Here is a 3,597-nt window from a genome sequence, read left to right as displayed (position 1 = left end):
AGGGGAGGCGGGGACGGGGCCGATGGATGGGGCCGGAGGGCTCCGTTGCGGCCAGGCAGCCGCAGCTCAGCGCGACGACGTTCATTGAGCAAAGCGAGAGCTGCGTGCGGGAGCCGGCACCCCGTGCGATGGCATGTAGCCCCGCCGAGGCACAGACACCTGTGAAGCCCAACAAGCTGTGCTCAGCGTTTCTTTTTGTGGCTGAATTACGTCTGTGGTTCTTACTTCGTACTCTGAGCCGCCTCTGGAGCTGCCAAATGCATCGCTGTGCCAAACTCATGGGCCTCTCTCATTTGATCCAGCAATTCCACCACCTTGCCAAGGTACCAACCTTGGTATCTCGGTACTTACAAAGCAATGTCTTTCTCAGCAGGGATCACTCAAAACGTAGTTCAGAAGGACTTGTGCAAGGTCTTAGACGTGGTCCTGCACCACATCCTTAGTGGTTGACAAGAGGCTAAGTTTGCTCATACCAGTTGGAGGTCATATCTCACATCCCCAGTGCCTTCTATAAAGGAATGCAACAGCAATCAATATCTGCTTGAGATCAGTGTAGCACAGGACCCATGGCAGCTTAGCACAGCGTCACAGTCCGTATCATCGCTGACATTTCTTCCACTATCTGTCATTTAAAGTGAAATGAAATGAAAACAAGCATACTTACCAAGCATCATATCAGGGAAAAGCATGAAAATCCAAATCCTTCATTTCTTCACCTTTATGCAGTCTCTTTGGAGCAACTTTGCTGCTTTGTTAGAACAATACCGACACAGAGGCTCACCTAAAACAATGCAGAGACACATGGTGTATCACAGATAGATTAAGCAAATGCAATCTGTGTAGGAGCTGCAAGGAGACAGCCTCCTTCTGCACAACATTACAGGCTCTTCACAGAGAACTGAAATAACACACTTCCCTCTTCTTCCAGTGTTAATTCAGACCATCCCCAGGCTGAGATTACATGTGTGACAGCCCAGGATGAACAACACCATTTGAGGCAGAAGTGCACTGAAAGAGGCTCAGAGAGTGCTCAGCTCTGTCTGTGTTACTGGGCAGACACACCACAGCATGAGTGGCAGGAGCTGCAGAACCTCCGTAACAGTGCATGGAAAAAGCCAGACAGAAGAGCACACAGACAGATAATTTAGTCTCTCCAGGAGGCTGAAGGTATATAATCTAATTTGCTACCAGCTGGCCTAGATAGGAAGAGAGTGATAAAGCCCTATACCTGCCTTCTGCCCTTTGATTTTGTATACTAGCTCAGCATGCTGCCATCCAGATTTGAAACCAGACAGTAAACAAGGGCTGATGAGTTCCTCACCTTCTCCTGCAGAAGTAAATAAAGCCATTTAAGGAAAAAACACGAGTTAATTTTAGCACCCTCATCTCAAGCCCTGCTCCTTTGTGTCCCACATGCTCAGCAATAGATCTCTAAGCTCCAGTCACAGCTCGAGTGCCCCGTGCCTCCCAAAGCTGGAGAGAATCCACGGCTGCTGGGATCTAGCAGTATCACCTCCTGCATTTGTCTCAGAGACACTCAGCCACGGTGACAGGAATCTGCATACCAGTCAGGCACCTTCAGCCCAGCAGGAAGTAGACAGACAACCCCTTTCTTCCACCACAGAGCAACATGCTCTATGCTCAGAGCCAAGACTCAAGGTGTGTCTGTAACTTACAGGGTTTTCCCCTCAGCTCCCAGAATTGTGAACTTCAGCCCAAGTCTCAGGTCATTGCAGAGGGAAGAAAAGCCTCTGCGAACATCAAACGTGCTTCCTCTGATACTCTGCTGACAACTTGTTTGGGATGTGCTCGTCTCCTCTGTGTGGTCCCAGCAAAACAACTCGAGTCAGTAGCTAATGCCCAGAAGCAGAACGGTGTGACAGCCCACTGTCATATTATCCCTGCCCAGAAGGATAATCTCTCCTTGTAAAAACACTGTCAACAATAATCTGTCTCTTTAAAGACTGGGAACGCTGCAGGCACTCCTCCAACCTTTCTCCTACCCCTCCTCAAAGGCAGCAAAACCTCCAGCACATAGCACTGACCCATCACATCCCACAGAAACACAGGTGAGGAGGAGCTGCTCCCCTTTGCCTGAAACACCGGGTGCACAGGCAGCTTCAAAGCAAGAGGCAGAGCTGGAGCCCCTCACTTTCCCAGCCACTGTGCCTGTTGTTCTGCACATCCCCTCCAGCCAGCTTGCGTAGACAGTGACTCTGCTCAGGTTTCTCACTGGCTGCACACACAGTTCCTATTTTTACAGTATGGCCTCTTTACCTCAACCAACCTGAGCGAGGGCCTGTCTGCAGTCTGAAGGAAGGAAAGGGGGATTGTCTAAAGCACTGCCCGGTTTCTCCCCCAGTGCACCACCACCACTAGGTATTAATGAGGAACAAAGATCAGGCCCACTTTTCAAGCCTGTCCAGGTTCCTCTGGATGGCATCCCTTCCTTACAGTGTATCCACTGCACCACTCAACCTGGTGTCATCAGCAATTTCACTGAGGGTGTATCTGATCCCACTGCGTCATTGATAAAGATGTTGAAGAGCTCTGGTCCCAAGATGGACCCCTGGGGGACACCGCTCCTTACCGGCCTCCACCTGGGCATGGGGACATTGACCCTTTGGCTGTGACATTCAGCTCACTCTTCATCCACTGAATAGTCCAGCCTTCAAATCCATCTCTCTCCTACTTGGAAATAAGGATATGGCACAGGACCATGTCTAAGGCCTTGTACAAGCCCAGGCTGATGACATCAGTTGCTCTTCCTTTGTCCACCAGTGCCATCACTCCACTGTAGAAGGCCATCAGATTGGTCAGGCATGATCTGCCCTTGCTGCAGCTGTGCTGCCTGTCTCAGATCACCTCATTTCCCTACAGTGTGTGTACTCACATTATCTGTCTGTGTTGATTCACCACCCAAATGCAGCATTCCCACACTTCTCATCTGCAGGTCCTCTAAGCTATCTAAAACATGTAACGGAGCAGAGAAAGCCACAGTGAATGCGGTGAGAAAGTGGCAAGGAACAAAACCAAAAGTACAGCTGTAAAAAAAGATGACAATCTAACTTCACCTCACCTTCCAGCCAGCACCAGATTATAACATCATCTGCTGGTCACTTCTCTGTCCTTCAGCAGGGTGACCTGAAAACCTTCCAAGTGGCAGTCTCTGTTATTTCTCCAGTGGCTGTTCATGCCCTAATTACTGCAGCTTTGGTGACTGGCTTCCTAAACATTTCTCAGTGGAAGCAAGGACACTTTTACAAACTTTACCCTGGTAACCACTTTGAAACGCAAAAGAATGTGGTCTTGCTGGCCATCTCTCTCCAGTCCCACAGCAATATTTTGCAGCTTTGTATGGCCAAGGGGATGTCAGACTGAAAAGAGCCAGACTAACAGACTCAGCACTCTTGGAATTCTTCCCGTTGCCAGCCCGGATCCTCTTTTCTCATTTAAATCCAGCTCTTCTCAGATCAATCCTTCAAATGCACCTTCTTGACAGTCTCAGTGTGCGCCAGGAACCAGAGTGTACCTCATGAGAGCTAATGTTTGAAGACCATTAACCTTTCTGACACTTCCTGTGAACACAAAAAGCAG

The sequence above is a fragment of the Meleagris gallopavo genome, chromosome 2, assembly GCF_000146605.3.
Source record: "Meleagris gallopavo isolate NT-WF06-2002-E0010 breed Aviagen turkey brand Nicholas breeding stock chromosome 2, Turkey_5.1, whole genome shotgun sequence".
NCBI lineage: Eukaryota > Metazoa > Chordata > Aves > Galliformes > Phasianidae > Meleagris > Meleagris gallopavo.
The sequence above is the reverse complement of the archived record's forward strand: the minus strand, read 5'-3'. Positions refer to the sequence as shown.